General features: G+C 44.4%; 1 protein-coding gene and 1 pseudogene across 1 annotated transcript in view; one reads left to right on the forward strand and one right to left on the reverse strand.

Moving 5' to 3' along the window:
- Positions 1-17,898, reverse strand: part of Cmklr2 (chemerin chemokine-like receptor 2) — a 62,030-nt gene extending 44,132 nt beyond the window's left edge. Inside the window, exon 1 of the mRNA XM_075951610.1 lies at positions 17,836-17,898. The gene's annotated coding sequence lies outside the window, so the exon portion shown is untranslated. The remainder of the gene's footprint in view (positions 1-17,835) is intronic.
- On the forward strand, positions 1,556-2,594 carry LOC142837139 (circadian-associated transcriptional repressor pseudogene; annotated as a pseudogene).
- Positions 17,899-24,189: the final 6,291 nt, after the last annotated feature.

A 24,189-nucleotide genomic window follows, 5' to 3' on the forward strand; every position in this document is an offset into this window, starting at 1 on the left:
CTTAGCTTTGTTTCTCTGCAGCCCTAAGTTGGCGCAAGTGTTTTTGAGTCCTGAGAAACGGCACACTTGTCTTTCACTGGCTGTGCTGCAGCGGACGGGCTCTCTGAATTCTCCTAAAAGGCTGTAGTGTTTTGTCTGTAGCAGTCTTTAAACTCACTCAGTGGCCTGAAAGACAGTTTCCGTCCCTGTAAAACTGTATGGCTTCCAAATGATTCACAGCAAAGCACAAGCAGTTTTGATGTACCCGTTCAAGGACAACTTTTACACTTTCCATTTGCAACATGCGCTGATAACAAAAAGGGCTTTTAAAACGTATTGCCCTTGAATTTCTACATTGTGTCTCACGATCCGGTGCCCCAGTTCGGTACACATATCAAATACAAATTCTATGTAGTTCAGCTGTCTGGACTAGCTCATAGAGAGCCTGGTCTTAATTTCCAGCACTAAAAACTAACAAAAACAAAAACCCAAATACTGGGCTTGGGAGATAAGGAACTTCCTTGCTGAGTTCAGTTGCTGAAATCACAAGCAGGGAGGGGAGGGGGGGGACCAAGTCCCACAAGTTGTCTTATGACTTCCACACAAACACTGTACCACATGCACACACGAACACACGAAGAAAACAATCAAACGAATGTTAATTACAGCAACGACAAAATCTTCCACATCGAACTAAGCATTTGTAAAGCTGATTTTCAAGTGTTTCAAGCAGCTGTGTACCTGACGAACAAACAGAATCACTGCGAAAAACATAACCAAGAAATTACACAGTTGTTTGCTAGGTATATCCGATCAGATTCAAGTATTTGAAGTTACAAATACAATGTCAGCACAAGAATATCAGACTGGCATTTAGTCACTGGGTTTCTAACAGGTCTAGCCTTCTTAGAATAATCCCACAGCCCTCCAATTCTGCCTTTGTTGGGCAAAAAACTTGTAACATACATGTAGAAATAAACTGCTTGCGAATGCTCCGAGAAAGCCCATAAGAGACATTTGTTTTGTATACCCCTCCAAAATCTGTGCACCCAAAACCGCGTCCTGAGCTTACAAACCAACAAACTGTACTAATTTATTTTACATGGAGATCGTGTGCACCTTCCCTTGCTAGAAAACACGTAAACAGATAGGGACTTTAGGTGCGTTTTTATGCACAGATGAGCCACTATGGGTGGTTTTTTAGGTCGATAAGCTCACTATGAGGTCTGGAAGGAAACAGTCCCAAACAGCAGACAGACCTGTAAAGTCGGGTATTTGCTCTGAACCCAAAGGAAGAAAGGCTGTGTGGGGTCAGGAGCATTGCGTGGGCCAGCGGTCTGGATTTTGAATGGGGGTGAAAAAGCAAGTTTTTTTCTTATTCCTGTTGAGAACAGGATGGGGGGAACGTGTTACCCTGTTGAGAACGCCCCAGTCTCTGGGTTCCTTTTCCAATCCTTTGACTCTCATTGCAGACTCCCTCTTTGCTTTCAGTTGCTGGTTCTGATCTCTGGTACTACGTGAGCCCCTTCTCTGTTGTGGTCCTCCAGGAGCCTCTTCATCTTCTGCTCCTAGACCTATGGATTCTCCTTCTAGCATTTCTCCTTATTCCTCCTCCTCTTTTCCACATGCCCTGTCAACAGTGACTTTAGCTTCCCCTCTGATAATGAGAGGGAAGGCAAGAGTGCCCACAGCTCAGGCCAGACCCTGTTGGGCAAAGGGGAGGTGCCCAGCCCAGTCCAGGTTCTATCCACTGCAGACAGTGAACCAGGGGTTCTGGTATCCAACAAACATACAGCATCTCCTTTGGTACAGTGAGGATCTAGGATCAGAAGATCAAGAGACAGTGAACTGGAGACTAGTCTACACACACAGGGATGAATCACAGAGGGAGACCTGCTTTTTGCTCAAAAGTGTAAAGAACTCCAAGGTCCATAGGGCCCCTCACAGATCTACTGATTGGACTAAAACTGGCCCGCTTCGACAGAGGATTGAGTAACTTCTACTAGAGTGTGGCCATGGACCAAATCCAGCGTAGAGTGGAAGTTTTATGAAAGCTTCAGATGGGAGAACGTTGTCTAGGAACTTTGCTGCAAGTGGAAGGGATGTTAAAGACTTGGTTTCCTCATATGACTGCCCAGACCTCATCCTTAGGAGGTAGCAAGCATCCAACAAACAAGCACTTTCCAAGTAACCACAGTGACTCAGTTGCTTCCTTCTCCTGCGCCTCATGGAGAAGATAGGCCACACACAGATAGGATGTTCTGTGTCGAAACCAAAGCAGCCCTGGCATCTGACAGAATGGCCAGCTACGAACCTCACCTGGATTCATAGCCCTCCATTTGTAGCCCTCCCTCAGTCCCCCATCTGTAGCTCCGCCTCCAGCCACAGTTCCCAAAGGCACTGCAGCCAGCAATGGTGTCACCCTTGTCCTCCAGAAGAGAGGAACACCCTTCACCCACTCTGCCCCAGGCGCTCCGATCCCAGCAGCTGCACTCTCTCCTGAAGAAACCATCTGGAGAGGGGCCTGGCTATCACAGTTTGCAGAGATGCTGCTGCCATCAGATTGGAGCCGCACCTTCTGTCCCCTGCTCTACCTGCCCCAGAGAGATGACTAAGGACACCTGGAGCCACAGCTGACCAGCCACCCTGCATGTGCCCCGGTCCTTAGCCCCTGGCTCAGCTTTACAACTGTCCTCTGATGTCCAATTTGTGGAAATACTATGTTTATGTGTATTTTAATTGACTTTATGGTATTTGTGAAAAAAAATAAATCCTTTATGATTAAAGACATTTTTTTACCTAAAAAAAACATTTGAACAATTATTATGAAAAGTCAACTGCAAATCTGAAAAGTCAAATATAAACTTGAGAAAGCTGTTGAAAATTTGTTTGATTTTATGATTTTAGAAATATATATTTCCTGGGTTTTTTTTTGGCTGTTGTTTTTGCTTTTTTGTTTTATTTTGTTTTTTGGCTTTAACTGTTTACTTGGATTTTAGAATTGATACATGGGTGTTTTTTTTTTTTGTTTGGGATGGGTCTTATGAGATAAAGGATAAAGAAACCACTAATTTATCCAGATTCTTATGAAGGAAACAGTTGAGACCCCGAAGAGCAGATGCAAGCAATCGCGGGTCTATGGGACCCCATTTCTTCACTGGTGGCTGCTGCCTAGATCCCTCCTTACCCTACTGTTTTGGAGCTGCTTCAGGATTCACTGCTCTCCAGGCTCCTGAAATTCTCTCCGAAGTTACTCTCCCAGCGTTCCCTTAGCACGACCAAATCAGAACAGAGCTTAGCTGTTTCCGCTCCCGTCAATAAGTATTGAACAAAATCCATTTTTACCACTTTATTTTTTTTGACATTTGTGTGTGTGTTGGCGGGGCGGGGGTGCACTCACTCCTGATATGGAACACTACAGGGGGCAGAGAGTCTGTTCTCTCTCCCCTTGGCGAATTCTGGGCTTCACACTCAGGTTGTCAGGCTTGGCCACAGCGCCTTATTGCTGAGTCACTTCACTGGCCAGGTTCCTACCGCTCTAAGCTACTACAACAGATTTGAATGCAAACACAGTCCTATGGAGAACCGACCCGCATTATTCTGGGTGTCTCTTGAAAGACACCTCTAAAGTAGATTTCTTTCTCAGGGCTCCATGGACTCAGTGGGGTTCTCCACTAACCCTAGATGGTTTTTCTTGATTCTCTATAAGGGCTTTCTGACTTCTCTTTGTGGCCCAGTTGCTCTCACGGGAATGTCACTTCAATTCAGTCTTTTGGGTCAAATCTTTGCTTTTGCGACCTTTACCACTACTATACTAACATTATTTGTTTCTTTCTCACTAGCAAAACTTGAATTACAATGACCCTTCTGGGGCTCCTATGTTATCCTCCAATAATAACCTACAGAGAGACAGAGCAGCAAGCAAAACACCTTATACAAGATGAACTGCTTGTCTCATCTGGAATGAGGAAATGGGGAAAGTCACCAAATACTTTGGATATCATTTAAATTATTAATGCTTTAAAAAACAAATTTCTTCCCCATAAGCCCTGCAAACTCCATCAAATATCATAGGCACACACCCCTGCCGTCCCAGCAACTCCAAACTCCATCAAATATCTTAGGCAGCCACCGCTGCCGTCCCAGCAACTCCAAACTCCATCAAATATCTTAGGCAGCCACCGCTGCCGTCCTACCATTTAAACCTTTGCATTGCTATGACAGTCACACCACCCAACGATTGCTCCCAAACCCCCAAGACTAAATGAAAATTTACCAAATGATTTAATGGAATTGTTTGGTTGTTTCACCCACAGCAAATGCATCCAGCTATTGAAGGACCTTGAAATCTTGCATTTGGATCAAAAAAAGTCAAATGCATTGACATTTTTAAGGACCTTAGGGATCAAGAATTCTTCCTGGCTTCTGTGGTAAAATGGAGGAATAGAAAACCCTGCATAACCTACTTACTGGGAGAAGATCTTCACCAACCCCGCAACTGACAAAGGTCTGATCTCCAAAATATATAAAGAACTCAAGAAACTAGACCGTAAAAGGCTAATCAACCCAACTATAAAATGGGGCACTGAGCTGAACAGAGAATTCTCAACAGAAGAACTTCAAATGGCCAAAAGACACTTAAGGTCATGCTCAACTTCCTTAGCGATCAGGGAAATGCAAATCAAGACAACTTTAAGATACCATCTTACACCTGTCAGAATGGCTAAAATCAAAAACACCAATGATAGCCTTTGCTGGAGAGGTTGTGGAGAAAGGGGTACACTCATCCATTGCTGGTGGGAATGCAAACTTGTGCAACCACTCTGGAAAGCAGTGTGGCAGTTTCTCAGGAAATTCGGGATCAACCTACCCCTGGATCCAGCAATACCACTCTTGGGAATATACCCAAGAGAGGCCTTATCATACAACAAAAGTATATGCTCAACTATGTTCATAGCAGCATTGTTTGTAATAGCCAGAACCTGGAAACAACCTAGATGCCCTTCAACGGAAGAATGGATGAAGAAAGTATGGAATATATACATATTAGAGTATTACTCAGCAGTAAAAAACAAGGACTTCTTGAATTTTGCATACAAATGGATGGAAATAGAAAACACTATCCTGAGTGAGGTAAGCCAGACCCAAAAAGTGGAACATGGGATGTACTCACTCATATTTGGTTTCTAGCCATAAATAAAGGACATTGAGCTTATAATTCATGTTACTAGAGAAGCTAAATAAGAAGGTGATCCAAAGACAAACACATAGGCATCCTCCTGAATATTAACCTTCATCAGGCGGTGAAAGGAGACAAAGACAGAGACCCACATTGGAGCACCGGACAGAAATCTCAAGGTCCAAATCAGGAGCAGAAGGAGAGGGAGCACGAGCAAGGAACTCAGGACCGCGAGGGGTGCACCCACACACTGAGACAATGGGGATGTTCTATCGGGAACTCACCAAGGCCAGCTGGCCTGGGTCTGAAAAAGCATGGGATAAAACCGGACTCGCTGAACATAGTGGACAATGAGGACTACTGAGAACTCAGGAACAATCGCAGTGGGTTTTTGATCCTACTACACGTACTGGCTTTGGGGGAGCCTAGGCAGTTTGGATGCTCACCTTACTAGACCTGGATAGAGGTGGGCTGTCCTTGGGCTTACCACAGGTCAGAGAACCCTGATTGCTCTTCGAGCAGATGAGGGAGGGGGACTTGATGGGGGAGGGGGAGGGAAATGGGAGGCGGTAGCGGGGAGGAGGCAGAAATCCTTAATAAATAAATAAATTAAAAAAAAAAGAAAACCCTGCATAGCACCATCTATCTAGTCCAACCTAACTGACTGTGTATGTAGTCAAAATTATGGACAGAAAGGACAGTCCTGAGAAAATCTTCTATCACCAACAAAAACTGGAAAGATCACTGGCTCAGACCCGATTTCTCGAACAGTCTCAGCTCTGGCTGCAACTACTGTAAATCTCAAACCAGGGCCTAAACCCTTGAGCCTAGTGTTCTCTCTCAACCATTGTAAATGGTCTCAAACCAGTAAGCTCAGGCAGCTACGCACTCGGGTGCGCCTTGACATTAACTAACAAAATGTCAGTCTTGTAAATGTAATGTAAAAATTACCCAGTTCTTTAGTACATTAGGAAAAAATTAAATACAAAAGGTAGTTTTTGGTCAAAGGCATCACCCCAGCTTCCAAACTCCCCTTTATATAAAAATCTAGAATATTATAGTTGGGGGTCTCATCCCAGGCCCTGGCATCCATCTCTGGAATTATGGACAGAAACTTCATTTCAAGCCTCCTCCCCTGGCAGTTGCCTTAGTCCAAACTCAATCTTCAAGAAAGCTTGCTAAGTGGTGACCCCTCCCCAGAGACAGTCAGGACCACTCCCACGGGCTATTTAATCTGCCCCCCCAGATAATAAACACACGATCTCCAGGTTTAGCGTGCTCTCCCCTTTTCTCTCTCTTCCCCTCGCCACGGGAGCACTGCATTAAACATGGGCATATTTTATTTGGTCTGATTGGAATTATTTACTTCAGCAGAGAGGCTCATCTAAAAAATATTTTTAACATTTGGAGATTCCAAGGGGTGGGGGGGGGATGTTTTTATAGAGAGTTCAGACACCTTACTCTGGCCACCTCTGTCTCAGAGCCTCAGTGACACAGCTGCCTGCTCTAAGTCCCCAACTAGGACTCCCACACGGGAATCCTGCTGGGGTAACATCCTGTGCTTATCCCCTACCACCCCTGACTACCCTGTCCTCCTCTCCTTCTGGCCCCCTCCCACTGTCTGCTCCTCTGTTCTGGGCAGCTTCTCCTTCCCACTGGCTCTGCAGGCCCCCTGTTCTCTAGGATCTGTAATTACCACAGCGATTCTCTTCTCCCCTGGGCTTTGTTGTCCTGTCTGCTCCTTTCTCACCTGAGTCGCACTTGGACCCTGCTCTCTTACCACTAGGGCTGTTTTAGACAGTAACTATCTACCTAGATAAGCTGGGGAAAAACTAGACAAGTCCCATGGGCTGCTGGTATACAGACACACACAGACGTAGGTGATGGGCTTCAGAATTAGGACTTTAAGTTGGAGGAAAAAGCGATATGTAGATATCAGGAACTGTGCTTCGTATTTTAAATTTTCATCTTTTCCTGCATTAGCAATAGAACAAGCACTTCAGACATCGGGCAGAGCATCAAACCACAGCCCTCAGTCAGCCACATAATCACCAAGAGGAAAAAAAATGGTACTCTGCTGTGCGGTGTGTTGCTAAGAAACAATATGCAGTAGCTTAGGCGAATTCAATCTGTTTTCAATTTAAGATGTGTTCATCTTACAATGCGTTTATCAAGGTGTCACCTCATTATGAATCAAGGCTCATCTGCAAAAGTAAGTTCCCCCCGTGAAGAACAACTGATCACCAGCCTGACACTTAACCATCATTAGCCACAGTAGCACCCAGAGAAAAACACACTGGAGCACCCAAGACCAGCTCCCTGGAATCTTGTCAGCTCAAAGCTAAGTCTGTCTTCCTGCCACAACGAAATCAGAGGAAAACACAGGCACACGGTGAAGAGTGTGCACTTGTGAACACAAATGTCCACAGGTAGCTCTTCCACACCCAGTCCCAGAACCCCCACTGGAAACACAGGGCTCTACCACTGAAGGTCTGGAGCTGGTTTGCATGCTGCACAACATAACTCCCCAGTCACCTCCTCTTCTACCCCAAAGCATTCTGCTGATTGCAGTACCATAAATCCTTCCAGAAATGGCATTTCTGATCTTATGTGGACAGACAGACAGATCGCAGAGAGCAAAGGGCCTCCCTCTTCCCAAAGGAGAGCCAGCCAGATGGGAGCTGATTGCCAGGTCAGGGGCCGAGGTGTACAGGTTTACAGCACATTAATTCCCACAGGGAAAGAACGCAGAACAAGGTCCCTGTACCCACCAAGTGGATGTTTCCTGCAGGGCCAGCCCCAGCCTATGCTCTCTGTGGGGAATAGCTCACAGCTGGAAACCAATGGCATCACCACGGACAACAAGTATGAAGACTGTGCTACTTATTCGGGGCCTTCCTTCTCTTTGCCGCTCTGACCCTAACGAGGAGACCTCAGAGCAGGAAGCAACTGTTGGGAGCAAGGAAAGTCAGAACGCAGACGGGAGACTGCGACTCACAGCAGGGACTGCTGGACAGGACCAGGAGCTCGGCAAATGTCCAAAGTGAGATGCCTAGAAATAAGCCATTCTAAAGACTTTTCTTGAGGGAAAAAAAGGGGGGGATTCCAGGAGAGCCAGGGCTACACAGAAACCTCAGCACTGGGGCGGGGAGGAGGTATGCCTGGATGGAGATTTGTGGTAAGCACTGGCACTAGCTAATTCTTCCCAAAGCCCAGCACCACACCTACAAAGGTAAAGACTCATCATCTTATAGTAGGGGGCTCAAGCGCCCTGGTTTGGACTTCAGGTCTGTCCCATTCCACAGACCCTCCTCCTGACTGAAGAAGACTGTTCCTAAGATTGAGGCTCCTGGTGAAGAAAAGCCTAAAACAGCAAAACAAATCAAAACAGAAACAGAAAAGATGTTGGTCAGAAAACCTCAAAACCAAATTATAAGAATATGTAGTTTTTTAAATTTTATTGATTTTTATTGAGCTGTACACTTTTCTTTTACTCCCCTTCCTGTCTCTCCCCTCCTCTTCACCCCTCTCCCAAGGTCCCCATGCTCCCAATTTACTCAGGAGATCTTGTCTTTTCCTACTTCCCATGTAGATTAGACCTATGTATGTCTCTCTTAGGGTCCTCATTGTTGTCTAGGTTCTCTGGGATTGTGATTTTTAGGCTGGTTTTCTTTGCTTTATGGTTATAAACCACATATGAGTAAGTAAATGATAATTGTCTTTCTGTGTCTGGGTTACCTCACTCACAATGATATTTTCAAGATCCATCCATTTTCCTGCAAAATTCAAGATGTTGTTATTTTTTTCCTGCTTTGCAGTACTCCATTGTGTAAATGTACCACATTTTCCTATCCATTCTTTGGTCAAGGGGCATTTAGGTTGTTTTCAGGTTCTGGCTATGACAAACAAAGCTGCTATGAACATAGTTGAGCACACGTCCTTGTGGCATGATGGAGCATCCTTTGGATATATACACAAAAGTGGTATTGCTGGGTTTTGAGGAAGGTCATTTCCTAATTTTCTGAGAAATCGCCACACTGACATCCAAAGGGGCTGGACCAGCTTACATTCCCACCAGCAATGCAGGAGTGTTCCCTTTACCCCACATCCTCTCCAGCATAAGCTGTCATCAGTGTTTTTGATCTTGGTCATTCTGACAGGTTTAAAATGGAATCTCAGAGTTGTTTTGATTTGTACTTCTCTGATGACTAAGGATGTTGAGCATTTCCTTAAGTGTCCATCAGCCATTTTAGATTCCTCTGAGAGTTCTCTGCTTACGTCTGTACTCCATTTTTTTTATTGTATTATTTGTTCTTTTGATGACCAATTTCTTGAGTCCTTTGTATATTTTGGAGATCAGACCTCTGTCTGATGTGAGGTTAGTGAAGATCTTTTCCAACTCTGTAGGCGGTCATTTTGTTTTGTTGACCATGTCCTTTGCTTTACAGAAGCTTTTCAGTTTCAGGAGGTTCCATTTTTTTAATTGTTTCTCTCAGTGTCTGTGCTACTGGGGATCTATTTAGGAAGTGATCTCCTGTGCCAATGTGTTCAAGTGTACTTCCCACTTTCTCTTCTATGAAGTTCAGTGTGGCTGGCTTTATGTTGAGGTTTTTTGATCATTTGGACTTGAGTTTTGTGCATGGTGATAGATATGTATTTATTTTCAAAGAATATGTATTTGTAAAACAAAATCATACTGAGTGTCAATTTGAAATCAAAATCCTTCAATTGAAATGTATCGAACATTTTAAATTAATTATACCCGTATCTGGCTTTGGTAAGTTGTTTTCTGGAGAAAACTGACCTTGTTCACTCTCTCTACTCTCAAGTTCACATGTTCCACCACAGCTCTGGTCATGGGTGTCCAGTTTTCCTAACAAGCTTGTATTAACGTGTTCTGTTCTGAAAATCTGAGCATGTCGGTATGTGACTGTAACACTGAATTGTAAATTAAAGGCTCATTGACATTTGAAGTTCCCAATTTTGCTCTAACTTTTAGACTAAAATGTCACTAGAATATCCATTTAGAAAAGAGTATGGGGACTGGAGAGATGGCAATGGGGTTAAATACCCTGTCTGCTCTTGGAGAGGAACCAGTTTGGTTCCCAGTACTTACATGGTTGTTCACTACCATCCGTAACTCCAGTTCCAAAGAATCTGATTCCCTCTTCTAATATCCCTGGGCACCAGGCAGGGACATGGTGCACATACATTTACTTATGCTGGTGAAACTCCTTCAGCCAATAGGCTTTGAGATGTTGGACCTGTTTGGGCATGACCTTAGGTAATAGGAGCAGGAGCTGGAGCAGGAGGAGGAAGAAGGAGGAGAAAGGAGGAGGGTGGAGGAGTGAGGATGGGGAGGAGGAGGAGGAAAGAGGAGAAAGGAGGGGGAGGGAAGAAGAAGAAGAAGAAGAAGAAGAAGAAGAAGAAGAAGAAGAAGAAGAAGAAAAGGGAGAAGGGAGAAGAAGGAGAAGGAGAAGAAGAAGAAGAAGAAGAAGAAGAAGAAGAAGAAGAAGAAGAAGAAGAAGAAGAAGAAGAAAAGGGAGAAGGGAGAAGAAGGAGAAGGAGAAGGAGGAGAAGGAGAAGGAGAAGGAGAAGGAGAAGAAGAAGAAGAAGAAGAAGAAGAAGAAGAAGAAGAAGAAGAAGAAGAGGAGGAGAAAAGGGAGAAGGGAAAGAGGAGGAGGAGGAAGAGGAGGAGGAGAAAGAGGAGGAGGAGGAAGAGGAGGAGTAATCCTGTGTTCGCCTTCCAGACAGCCCAGATTTGAAAACCCCTTCTCTGCTGAGGCTGGTCCCCAGAACAACACTCCTGAGGGTAAGGGGCTACGCTCTCTTCTGACAGGTCTCAAGGCAGCCGCGAGACAGCCTCCAACATGAGTAAAGCATATGATATAAACAAGGTGCAGGTCAGAGCCTTCCGAAGATATATGCCCTATGATCCCGAATCCCAGTGCTACTGGCCATGATGCTGGCTTACGTTAACCAGTCAGCCACAGATATTAGAAAGAAGTTGCTGGAACTAGAACGCCTTGCAGAAAGGAGTATTAGAGATTTAGTGACAGTGACGGAGAGAGTGCATAACAGAAGGGAGAGTGTAGAGGAAAAAGAAATCAGAAAGGACCAGTGCTAACTGAAATGTTGCTAGCCACAAGAACGGAACCGGAGGAGCACAGGAGACGCCTACGACAATGCCTGACTGCTGGACAGGAAAAGGAATTAAGAAGTAGAAGGAGAGGCCCCGACTGCGAAAGAATCAATACGCACACTGCAAAGAGTAGAGGCACTGGGTCAAGCATGTCCTCATAAGATGGCTAAACTATTAAGCCAAGGAGACATGAACAGCATTTAGGGGCGGGGGCCCAAACACTCAAAGGATGGAGGACCTGAAAACAGGCTCAGTGGCCAACCCACCCATTTCTACTAATTCCAGAGTGCCCCAGCTTTCCTCTCCAAGAGCTGAGTGACCAACCCACCCATTTCTACTAATTCCAGAGTGCCCCAGCTTTCCTCTCCAAGAGCTGAGTGACCAACCCACCCATTTCTACTAATTCCAGAACGCCCCAGCTTTCCTCTCCAAGAGCTGAGTGACCAACCCACCCATTTCTACTAATTCCAGAGTGCCCCAGCTTTCCTCTCCAAGAGCTGAGTGACCAACCCACCCATTTCTACTAATTCCAGAACGCCCCAGCTTTCCTCTCCAAGAGCTGAGTGACCAACCCACCCATTTCTACTAATTCCAGAGTGCCCCAGCTTTCCTCTCCAAGAGCTGAGTGACCAACCCACCCATTTCTACTAATTCCAGAACGCCCCAGCTTTTCCTCTCCAAGAGCTGCATATCATCTTTCTTGCTGAAGGAAAATGAGGTCTAAACCGCTCCGATTCTGCATGACTACTTCAGCCAGGGAAGTTTGGGATTCCTTTATATGAAAAATGGAGGTTTCTAATCTTTCTGTATCTAGGTCGATGGCTGCTCAGAGGCTGGAATAATGCTGACCCATGGTGACCAAGAATGCTGTTCCAGTCCCATTCCAACAACCTAAACGCCCTGGACCAAAGACTGGATAAGGAAAATGTGATTCATTTACACAATGGAGTACTACATAGCAGAGAAAAAAAACCAATGACATCTTGAAATTTGTGGGCAAATGGATGGAACTAGAAAACATCATATTGAGTGAGGTAACCCAGACCCAGAAAGACAAATATAACATGTACTCACTCATAAGTGGCTTTTAGACATAAAGCAAAGGAAAACCAGCCCTCAATTCACAATCCCAGAGAACTTAGACAACAATGAGAACCCTAAGAGAGACATATATGGATCTAATCTACATAGGAAGTAGAAAAAGACAAGATCTTCTGAGTAAATTGGGAGCATGGGGACCATGGGAGAGGGCAGGAGGGGAGCGGAGAGGAAGGGAGGTGAGCAGAGAAAAATGGAAAGCTTAATAAAAACAATAAAAAAGAAATAATGGAAGATTCCAGTTTTGAGTAGATTTCTTTTACCCCTCTAATCTTTACCTCCAGATCTTTAGCCCCCCCCCCCACTTTGCTCTTGGTGGTGTCTTTAATTAAACACTGAAAAGCGGAAAACCTTAAAGGCCCCCTAAAAGAAACAAAACAGCATGCCATCCAGAGGGTGCATCTAGTAACGTGTAACCATCATGAAATCACTGCCTGTGTTCACGTGCGCATGCGCATATGCCTGGCTTGCTGTGTGGAAGTCAGACAACTTTCCCTTCTTCTGTGTACTTCAGGTCTTGGTGGAAGAATGGGGGAAAAAAAAGAAAAAAAAGGAGATGGATTTCATTAAGATTAGATTGGATTCTACCTTGTTTTATGTCTCTAGATCCGGGATCACAGTGGAGGCCCCCTGCATCCTGAGCCAGGCTAAGCTTTCTGTATCCAAGAGCCCACCCGTTCAACAGCAGCAGTCTGCTTCCGGTAACATGGGGAGTGGGATAGTTGAGATTAGCCTGTTAATCCAATTGTTCGCCATTTAATATAGGCCTTGCAAGTAGCCACTGCCGAGGGACAGGATCTCTGGGAGGGTTGCCTTGTGGTGCTCAGCCTTCTAATGGGTCAAGCATGACCTTTGAATAGGCTGCGTGAATGGCGCGTGATGTGCCTGGTTCAGAAACATTTTCCCAAAACACGTACCAAGACCAGGAATATGAACTATGAGGAGTGTTCCTCGCTAGCCAGCTGTCTAGAAGCTGCCTTTTAAGATTCATTTATTTTTATTTTATGAGCATAGCCATTTGTCTGCATGTATATCTGTATACTAAGTTCATGCGGTGTTGGCAGGGGCTAGAAGGGAGCCTAGGGTGGATCCCCTAGAACCTGTTACAGATAGTTGTGAACCCCCATGTGAATGCTGGGAACCAAAGCCTGGTCCTCTGGGAAAAGTCCAGCCATCGCGCCAGCCCCAAGTATGTGCATGTGTGTTTCATTTCCTTTTTTCTTTTTCTTTTTTTCGAGACAGGGTTTCTCTGTAGCTTTGGAGCCTGTCCTGGAACTAGCTCTTGTAGACCAGGCTGGCCTCGAACTCACAGAGATCCGCCTGTCTCTGCCTCCCGAGTGCTGGGATTAAAGGCGTGCGCCACCACCGCCCGGCTCTTTCTAAAAGAAAGACCTAGGAGAGGGTGCTTAGGAGCACTGAGGGACAGAAGGGCGGCCTATCTGAGAGGAACTAGAAACCTAGTACAATGGAAAACATTCCTCCCTCGAATATTCCAGAGATGTGGATTTAATCTTTCCCAGCTGATTTTTTGTAGCACATCATCTGGTTCTCCTTTGTTGTTTAACTGGGAATCACCGCTACTTGCTGCCCTTCTGCTGGCAGGGATCGTGGTGACCTGAAGCTCCCTTTCCTTTACCTGGGTTAGTTTTTTTGCTTTCGAAAGGTCAAATTGTAGTGACAGCTATGGAATGAGAGTCAGAAAATGTCAAAGGGGGGTTGTTCAATACAAAAGAACCTATAAGCTTGATTAGGAGAGATTTTTTTAAAATTACATTTACTTGGTGAGTGTGTCTAGGTCAGGGGACATTTACAGAAGTCAGTTCTCTTCCTGCCATGTGGACCCTGGGGGTTGAACTCAGGTTGTCGGGGCTTGGTGACAAATGTCTCTACCCGCCAGCCAATCTCACCGCACTGGGTGCCAGTGTGTTCTGTTAGTGAAGAGATGGAATCCTATTGGTGGATTTTACATTTTCTTTTACAGGTGGGGTGAGAGAACTTCATTCCCTCCAAGGAAATCAAAAAGTTGGTTTTAAACTCTCATCACTGGCTGTCTGTGGCCCTGGTCAGATAGGTGTATTTGTGTGTGAGGCAGGCCTCGGTGCTTGTCAGATAGGTGTATTTGTGTGTGAGGCAGGCCTCGGTGCTGGTCAGATAGGTGTATTTGTGTGTGAGGCAGGCCTCGGTGCTTGTCAGATAGGTGTATTTGTGTGTGAGGCAGGCCTCGGTGCTGGTCAGATGACAGGTGTATTTGTGTGTGAGGCAGGCCTTGGTGCTGGTCAGATAGGTGTATTTGTGTGTGAGGCAGGCCTCGGTGCTGGTCAGATGACAGGTGTATTTGTGTGTGAGGCAGGCCTCGGTGCTGGTCAGATAGGTGTATTTGTTTGTGAGGCAGGCCTCGGTTGGGAAGTTTAAGGTATGAGCAGCATGAAGATTGAAGGTAAGCAAGCTTGGATGCTGTTTGCTTGCCTTTGAAGAGCTGCCTTGGCGATTGCATGCTCCATGAGCATGACTGTATGATATTTGATAAAAAGTCAGCTGTAAAAATGGTCACAGAGAGCCAGGAGGTGATGAGTCACACCTTTAATTCGAGCACTCAGGGAGACAAGAGGCAGTCTGTGAGTTCCAAGCTAGCCTGGTCTACAGAGCGAGTTCCAGGGTAGTCAGAGCTACAAAGAGAAACCCTGTCTTAAAAAACCAAAAACTGGTCATGGAGCAGAACGTGGCAGTCAGGCAGAGCCATATGAATTCAAGGCGAACCTGGTCTACAAACCATGTTCCAGGCCATTCATGGCTACGTAGTGAGACCATAGCTCAACACAAAACAAAAACCAAAGACACAAAAAAAGTTAGAAGTGCTTGATTTTGTATTTGTTGTTTAGAACCAAACCTAAGAAAAGCACGGGATGTCTGTTTCATGGTGGGAGTTACGTGGTGAGTGGAGGCTCCTCACAGCGCCTTTGTGTCCCTTTGTCCTAGATCCTAGAGCCCTCTGGGGCCCACGGGCCCTGTGCTCTCTGCCTTCCCTCAGTGAGTCTCCTGATTGTCCAAGGATAAGCAGGCGCTGATAAGCACACGCTAGGCTCTTGGCGTCTTACTTCTCTTCAGTCCTGAAGGATTCGTGTGGTTGCTGAGGAGATAATTGTTAGTGCTGCGGGCTACTCAGTGTGTCTTCCCTTGCCTGTGTCCTGCAGTCTCACAAAAGCTCAGTTTTTATCCTTAAAAGGCACTCTTGAGGAGAACTTCAGTGAGTTTCAGTTTCTTAACATAGATTTTGTTTTGTGATAGAGCAGGAAGCATCCAGTAGCAAAGACTAGAAATTTTGACAAGAGAAAAGACACTGATTAAGGGTTATACTGTGTGTCAAGCATAATTTAAACACAGTGTACAGCGAAACCTAGGAATATGTGTCTTATCTTTATGCATTAGGTACCAGCTAAAACAAAAGGATTGAGATGTGCTTGTTTAGCTTTTAAATTAGTCTGAGATGCAGCAAAATTAAGCTGCCATGATTAAAAAAAACTAACAAAAATAATCTATCTTTAGTAAGCTCTACAGTTTGCTGTATGTTTGGCATATGTTATATGTCTCATGTGTCCTCTGGGCTGGCCGCATGTGATTGTCCTGCAATGGTCTCTCAAGTCGGCGGAGCTACAATTGGTGCCATTCTGTCCTGCTTTGAGGAGCCTCCTTCCCCCCCCACCACCTAAGAAGACCTGACTTGCAGTTGATGAGTTCGGCAAAAGTGCATGAATCCGGGCCTGCTTAACCGTCCTGGAGACCTTTAACCCTTGAGCAATAATCTCTCCGTGCACATCCTCCATGCTCTCAGGACATTGGTTAGATTGGTAAATCAGTATCCTGGGAATTTGTGAGGACAGCCTGTCTGGTGCCATTGAGATGATAGCTCAACAAGGGGCTAAGGGCCCTTGCCCCCCAAGCTAAAGGCCTGAGTTTGAGCCACTGAACCAGGTTCAGAAGGACAGAACCGACTGACTCCACGGAGCTGTGCTCTGACCTCCACAAATAACCTCCTCAAGACACACCGAACAAATGAATAGATGTTTGTAATGGAAAGGGAGTCGCTTTGACAGTGGCGGGGCTTGGGGATTGTTCCCAAACCCCCTGGTTACAAACCATTCTTTAAGAGACTTCCTGAACTGAAAGAGATGTTTATAGGACTGATGAAGTGGGGGGAAGGGGTAATGACTCCTACCAGACAGATGGGCTTCAGGAGAAGCCAACTTTTCAAACTTCTAATGGAGCTATGTTAGAGGAACTTCTGGAGGGAGTATGTGTATCCCTGCATTCCCTTAGGGACAGCTGGACTCAGGGACAACAAAGTGCCTCTACCTCATTTATTTTCGTCACAAGAACCTCCCCCACCATAAAATAGCTTTTTTTCCATTGATGTTTGAAAGTTTACTTTCAGATAATTAGATATACTTTTAGATAATTGGAATATATTATATTTTTTAAGATGTGTCTCTGTAGTAATCCAATTCAGTGATCTTAAGGGGCCGCTCCCCTCATTGGAGTGAGTAACTTGGTTTGCCATCTTTTTTCTATAATCAAGGATATCATTGCTCTTCCTTTTCTTACCTGATGTTAAAATGGCATACTTTTTCTAATCACTTAAGTATTCTGATAATAGTTTCAGAAACAGACTTTTTGTAGAAAGTAAGTTAATTTTGGTTAATGCTCAAACCTAATCTTGCTGTTGTTACTTGCAAAAACAACAACACTGAAACAAAACAAAAAAGAAAAGAAAAGTCCAGGATAAGCACTGAAGAAGTTGATTGGGAATGAGGAACTCACACTTCAGTTCCAATTCTTGCCTGTTGTCTAGGGTGCTAACTACCTCACAAGTAAGGACCCATCTTGGGCCTGCTGATTCTAGGTAGCAGGGACGGGGATGAGGTCTGGGGTCTTTATCTGATTGCCCAGTGAGTTTGGCTGCTGGCAGAGCTTTCCAAGGATGGGAATGGATTCACAGGCCCAAGGGGTTTGCTTCTAGAAACCCAGCTGCCCTGCCACACAGGCATTTTTAGTCCACTTAAACCAAGAATTCTTAAAGGCCACCTAGGACAAAGCCTTGTCTAAATTCTTGCTTTAAATTTTTATTATTTCCTAGAGGAGCTGAGCCTGGAGGATGGGCGTAGCGGGTGCTAGAAGGGAGCCTCTACATCTTTTTCTCTAAAATACACAAGGCTTTAATTCCCCACGGAAATGTGGGGAGCGGCTTCTATTTTCCCTCTAATTTAAATAAGCCTTCACAATAAGCCAAATGCCAATTCAAATGAGATCTAGATAAAAGGATTTAAATTGATTTTCTTACCTACTGTCTGTCTGACTCACTTGCCTGGGAGTGGTAGGGAGGGAGGGTGAAGCTTTCCCGTGAGGGTGGCAGGGGTGGGGGGCTGCGCAAACAAAGGCTTACCTCTGAAAGGTGCGGGTGTTGGAGTTGGGGACAGGCCGGGAGGCTGGAAGCGGGCAGCCCTGTCTTCTGGGCTCAAAATCCTTCAAGTTTAACGGTTTGTCCGGAGAACTGACAGCAACTGCCCTGAGTGGAGGAAGTATTTCCTCCCTTTGGAAGCAAGGGAGGCCGAGTCTGACTTAACTACCCCGGGAAAGACAATGTGGACTGCCTGTGGCTAAATAAATCTGTTGTACTCCAGTTAGGTGACAGTATCCTTGGCCTAGATTCAAAGGGTCAGTCCCCTCCCAACTACCTACTCACTGATGCTGCTTTTCTCATTAAATCTCGTAATTATAAATATGATGTCAGCGTATTTGGATTTTTCCGAAACAGCACATTTCAGGAAAGGGAAAGGACTCCAACAAGGCACAGTTTTTTTGTCTCTGGTTCAGCTGCTTTAACACTTCTTGGGAAAACTGGCAGTCTGCGGACACACCACAGCTGTGGGTGCCTTTTGTTTACACTGTACGGTTGTTACAATTTGAATTTACTTCCAACATTAAAAAAAATCAAGGCAGTTTAAATAGCCACTTAGATTATTGACACCTCATGAAATGAATTAGCTTGTCCGGGTACCCTGGGACAGAGTCCCCATGAAGTGGATGAGTTGTGGTTCTTTTCCCTTTAGGCAAGATATGACCTCAGGGTCCCACATGGTTCCCTCCTAGCTTCTCAGTCTGGAGGGCAGTTTATAATATCTACCTTCCATCCTTCCAGAATTCTCTTCCTGTTGAACTTCTTCAGCATTAGAAAACTGAGCTGAGTTTAACACAAAGAAGACTAACTTCAGCTTTTGAGGCAAGCTGATTGAGAGTTGGAGGCCCACCATTAGAAAAGCATACCCCACGTTACCCTAGTTAAACCCGAGTGCACGGAAAAGGACGTTGAAATCAACAAATCAACTCTAAGGTGCTTAACTGTAGAACAGTCGCACGTCAAAGAGGAAGGCAGGGAGTAGTCCGTGCAGATTCAGGGGATGAACTTTCCTAAATGCTGCAACTAGACCCACTCTGCCCTTCGGCTCCCCATCACATGCCCACAGTGCTTGTATTGTTTAAACTCTACACAGGAGCTGTAATTATATTTATTTACTTACTTTGAGACAAGGTTTTGCCAGAGTAGCCTTTGTAGGTCAGGCTGGTTTTGAATTTGCCTGATCCTCTGCTTTAGCCCCGCGTGTGCTAACAAGTGTGTGCTGCTGTTCCCAGCTGCCATTAGTTTTGTTTCATTATTACTGCATATGTGTGGGCTGTGTGTGCCTGTGTGTATGCATGTTTGCATGTCGGGGTGCACACGTGTGTGAGTGAATGCATGTGGATGCGCAAGGTTGATGCCAGGTGCTTTCCTTGGTTGCTTTAGTCCCGGTTAGTCTGGAACTCGGGTAGTCAGCCTTCCTCAGTCTTCTAGATACTGGGATTAGAAACATGGGCTGCCGTGCCTGTTTTATTTACTTTTTACTTTTGTGGGACATAGTCTTTCTGATAAGCCAGGCTGGATCTCAAGATTAGCATTTTTCAGCTTTAGCCTCCTGACTCAGTTTTAAAGCTTTACGCTGAGGCCAGAGAGATGCATTGTGGTTAAGATGCCCTGCCCTTACAGAGGCCCCAAGTACCACCAACACTGAGCAGCTCACAGCTGCTGTAACTCCAGCTTCAGGGGATCTGGTACCTCTGCTTTCTGTGGGCACCTGCATGCATATGTACATGCCTCCCCCCCACATACACACACATATATAATTAAAAACAAAAACAATTCTACAAAACAGTTGGATGCTAATCATAGAATAAGTAGAAGATTTTCAAAAGCATAAAATAAATAGAAAACTCATCCTTGACTCTGACTCCATCTTTTGAGAGCCCAGTCTTGACACTCTTGTCTATTGTTATACTTTTTGGAGTACAGCTCCCCATTTCACCATGGACATTTTTCAGTGTCATTACATAGTATTCAGAAAGATGCTTTTCACTGGGAGTTGTGTTTAGTGAAAACACGGGCTTTTTAATGATTGCCCGAGACTGTGCTCGGCCAGCGCTCTGCCAGGAGGTTCGAAAAGCAACTGTGTTGCCACCTTGTAACACAGAAGCTTCACGCTGTCAAACCCCTTTCGGAGCAATTATTGGTCCATCTTCTACAGGAATCGTGTACTATCAAGCTGGATCCTAAAAGATAAGCACATTTTAAGAAATATTACAGTAAAATACAAAATCCTAGCACAGGCTACAATTTAGGTAAAATGGAAACAGAATCTGGCATTATCTGTAAACAAACAACTTTAGAAAGCTTTTCCGTAAAATTAAATAATGATATGATGCGTTATTCTGTGTGCTTGCGGCACTGTAATTACAGTAACAAGACATTTAATACAATAAGACTATATTTTTTAAAGTGTGATTTGGTGTTACCCTGCCATCGAGCTAGTTAATGCTCTCCATTTAAGTTTTATGAGATCCAGAAAGCACACTGAGAAGAAAGTTTGTTGACTTATACAGTGCATGGAAATAAGAAGATGAAAACTTTCTTTGAATTCTTGAGAGGTGAGCAGTAGAATTGCAAGTTGATAGCTTCAGGTGCAGTCCAAGAGCCCTCAATGACACACGCAAAACTATAACTTTTGAGTGTAATAAAAAGAGCAGACTTGATGTTTTATTTCCTTTCCTGCCATTCCACCAGAAAGTTGCAGTAACACTCATCAGGAAAATACTAATCAAAACCACACTGAGATGTTATCTTGCTTCAGCATGAATGAACCAGTAGAAGAGACTTCTAGTCTTACTTAATAGAAGGAGTGCTTCAGTGTCCCTGTCAAGCCCCTGTCTCAACACAAACATACATGTGCGCACACACACACATGCACAAACATACACACACAACTTCCAAAAAGACAGAGGCTAGTAGAACATGGTGAAAGGAAAGGCATCCTTACATACTATTGAATGTAAAGTTAGTACAGTCATTGAAAACTATGTGAAGGTTTTTTTTCTTTAATTAAAAATGGAATTGCTATGCACTCCATCAATCCCAAACTGGCTACACATCAAAACGAAAAGAAATACGTATGCCAAAGGACAGTTACATTTTTCTGTTGCAACAGCATTCCCTAGAGAAGCGATAGAAACAACTGATGGGTCCAGCCACTGATAAGTTGATAAACCGTGGTATGTGCACATAATTGATACCCTTCAGCCTTCAGAAAAGATGAAATCTTGTCTTTTGTGATAATACAGCTGGACCCACAGGTGGCTATGTTAAATGAGATAAACCAGAGACAGAAGCTCAAGCCCTGAGTCATCTCAGGCCTGTGTGGAATCTTAAAAAGTGGTGGTTGCAGGACTTTGGGAGTGCTTCAAGGAGGGAGGCATGGGGAAAGGCTAGTCAGTTGGCGCCATTTTACAGGTAGGTAAGAATAAGTCCTGATGGGCTGTTGTTAAAGCCAGGACTTTGAAAAAGCTAGAAGAAAGGATTTTGAAAGTTCTCGCCAGAAGGAAATGATAAATGTTTGAGGATATAGACATATTTATAACTCAACTTAAGCTTTATCCAGTGTATCTATGTATTTAAATGACATACAGTACCTTATAAATATGTGCATTTTTGTGTCTTGGTTAAAAGCGATTAAAAAGAGAAGATTGTTAGTGATTACTCATATAGATAGGATTTGGAGGAGGATAAAGTTGTTTGTGGGCTTTTAGAATCTTTCTTCCCAAATAATAAGTAAATACAATTCAAATTTCAAATGTTAAAAGTTAGTAGTTGAATTAAATTATACACCACTATTGGAAATTTACCTGGGGGTAGGGACCCTAATTATGGCGCATGTAAAGATGACAGATGTAGAGGGTAGGGCACACTTGGCCAGAAATGGAAAAAAAACTCCTCCCTGAGAGAGAAAGCAGAGTCAGGTTTCTTGTCCTGCTGCACTGTGATAAAGGGAACAGCCTTGGAGAAGGCGCCAGCCACATTCCAGGAGAGGCCTCTCCTTTCCAGAACAGCCGCTCAGCTTTCTGCTGGGTGATAGAGATCAGAGCCCCTGAGGAAGCCTCTTGGATTGACTGCAAAACTGGGCTTTCAGTGGCATGGGTTCTAATCTGGGTTTCTTATTTGTGCAATGGTTGAGTGGCTGGAAGCATGTTTCTGAGATTCAACTCTGGTCCCAATTTTTGTTGTTGTTGTTGTGGGGTTCAAGTATCTTTGAACTCCTGTAGCAAGGCTTTCAGGCACGAGTTGTCTGCCTGATTTTAAGCCTTGTTTCATTTGTTTGTTTGTTTGTTTGTCTGGAGAATGGTGATGATGATATTAGTGATGATATTAGATATTATAGTGGTGGTGTGAGGTTTTCTCTGCATATCTAAAGCATGCAGAGAATAAGGGTCCAGTCACTGTCCATGCTATAGCTATTAATTCCCCCAAGTTATCCACTCTGCGCCCCATTATTCTTCTTATTGATAAGGTGCTGTGACCCCTGTTTCTCTTGTGGCAGGGACTATCTTTTCCGCTGCAGAAATCTATTTCAATTCCCTCACGATGAAGTCTCACAGTTTTACGTAGTGCGGAAATGAACCTAGAGAAGACACCACACTTCTTATCTTCCAGGAAAGCTCAGAATGGTCACTAAGGTGTAAGTAGAAAACAGTAACTGAGGCTTCCAGAAAAGTTGGCTCTGCTTTGGAGGAATGCCTTAAAAGATGGATAAGAAAGCTGTAGCCTCCAGAATATAAGAAGGACAGGTGAGGTTGATGATACATTATTATAAATAATGCAGAACCCAAAGTTCCCACATTTCTTCGTTGTTGAGACAGGGTCTCACCACTACAGAGCATAGGATGACCTTGAACTCACTGCGGCCCTGCTCAGCCTCCCACACACTGAGATTGGTAGGCATATATCATCATACCTAAGTTCCTGAGCCTTGAGGCAATAGAGTGCAGTGCCAGCAACTTCCACCCTGGGATCTCCTCGTCTGTTGAGAGATATAGCTCTAGAGTGGTTAGGTCACTCTTATTTTGAGTTTGTTGTTCTCTGTTGTCAAACCAAAGGGAAACTTGATACACTGCACTTCTTTAAGTTCCTTGAAAATAGCTAACAGTTCATCATTCAAGATGTCATGGCAACAGTCTCGTTGGGTGAGATAACTTGGGCTTTTTTTTTTTTGAAAGAGCAAACAAATAAAAACCTTTCTGAAAATTCTGCCCCACAGAATTGCTATAGGGAGGGGGCAAAAAGAAAGCACAGATGTTGGTTTGCCTAATCTAGGCCTGGCACGTTCAGCGATGTGCTTAGTTCATAGCCTCTGATATTACAAGGCAGTCCCAAAGGGAAGCAAGGTGCAGAAAATATTGTTTGTTCTTGGACTAGAAAGCAGGGACACTCACTCTTATACTTCATCAAAATGAGTTTGTTTGATGAACCTGTTACTCAGGCGGATGTCAGCCTGAGAGTGATGGAGAATCCCAGGCCTAAAGGAAAGCCAGTGGATGTCACAAAGCTAGAAGCTCAAAAATGGCCTTCCATTTAAGTAGAGTGACAGATAATAATTTGTGACCTCTTGATTCTATTTCTGGAACTGAAAGTAGTCATACTCATGTGCTCTGTACCCAAGCCCTGAACTACTTTCTGCCCCATCCAGTGCTTGCTCAGTGCAGCCCATGCCTGCGGTTCAGGAACTTGTTTCCCCATCTACTGGGAGGCGTGGAGGGGTACGGCCAGTGCATCACAAGAGTAGGCATGAACTCAGCAGCTCTGTGTGAAGGGTTTTGAATGGTGAGAACATCTGCAGGGACTTTGCCTTAACCAGGAAATAATGGCTCACTGAAACTTTTAGGTGGACATAGGACCACTATGCAACTAATGAGGATTTTTTTAATTAATCTGTCTTATCATATTATTTTTAGTTAAGTCCTTAACTAAAAATCATCACCAGGGGAGAGATGGTTCTCTAGCAGCGTAGAGTTGTCTCATTTTGAGTTTCCTCTCTTTCGTATTATTCTTTTTCGTTGTGATAGTTAAAAAATAAAACAAAACAAAATAAAACATGGTACCTTGATTCTGTTCTGTGTGTAAGAGATACATCTACATGAGGAGGTTCGGAGGCATCTGTACAGTAGAGTCTTTGCAGATGACAAAGGAATAAAGACTACCTCTATGCACTGATATGTAGGACTCGCTGAGTTGTGTTTTAGAAAAAATGTGGATTCAGAACTGTGTTATGTTAGTTTTTTAAGACAGGGTTTCTCTGTGTAGCTTTGGAGCCTGTCCTGGAACTCGCTCTGTAGACTAGGCTAGCCTTGAACTTACATAGATCTGCTTGCTTCTGCCTCC

The sequence above is a fragment of the Microtus pennsylvanicus genome, chromosome 17 (genome assembly GCF_037038515.1).
Source record: "Microtus pennsylvanicus isolate mMicPen1 chromosome 17, mMicPen1.hap1, whole genome shotgun sequence".
Taxonomy (NCBI): Eukaryota; Metazoa; Chordata; class Mammalia; order Rodentia; family Cricetidae; genus Microtus; species Microtus pennsylvanicus.